Raw genomic sequence first — 771 nt, forward strand, 5'->3', positions numbered from 1 at the left:
TTCACTTTGTAATTAAAAGGACCACGGAAAACATGAAGTCAGTTATTGTCTGATTACCTTGATGCCGTCTGAACTTATGAAGAATCCTTGATCATCCTATTGCAGAGACTTCTTGTACCTTTTGCGCCTGTCGGAAACATATTCTATTTGTCGTGTGGTTTTCAAGTGACGCGTTTGATGGAGGTAGAAACAAGGTCTGTCGGCTGCTTGTACACGCTCTGCATTCCACTTTTTGCACTTCATGATCCTTGTTCTGCTAAGTGGCATTGGTTGTAGCTACGTCATAAAATTATACACAAAAGAACCTTCCCCTATTTTCCCTCTATTACATTTATCCTTTCTATGTAAAAGTCTTCAAATGCCATAAAATTTCTCCGCGTGGCCGACCAACAAGTAAAGGAACATCTTTCACGTTAGTTTTTCTCTCAGTACCTGATTAAAACCAATTTAGCTGTTTATTTCAATTCATGCGTTGGTAGACTGTATTTGGTTAGCAGTTAGTTGCATTGATATTCTACTTTCCACCTCTGTTTGGCGGGCCATGGAAACAACTATTTTTCAGTTAACTGCGTTGCGTTGATTATTTTGGTCTTTGAATTCGCTGTAGGTGTGTATAGTCTTGTTTTTGGTCGATACTGGTTCTAGACTTCTGTCGATGCAGGAATATTTTACCGTAGAACAAACTGTAGACAGGTTATAGTTGCGTTTTGAATCTAAACCCCATGTTCCTTTTTTTTAAATAAAATTACAACACGTTTTCGTCGTTATATA

The sequence above is a fragment of the Trypanosoma equiperdum genome, assembly GCF_001457755.1.
Source record: "Trypanosoma equiperdum strain OVI genome assembly, contig: ctg_93, whole genome shotgun sequence".
Classification (NCBI taxonomy): domain Eukaryota; phylum Euglenozoa; class Kinetoplastea; order Trypanosomatida; family Trypanosomatidae; genus Trypanosoma; species Trypanosoma equiperdum.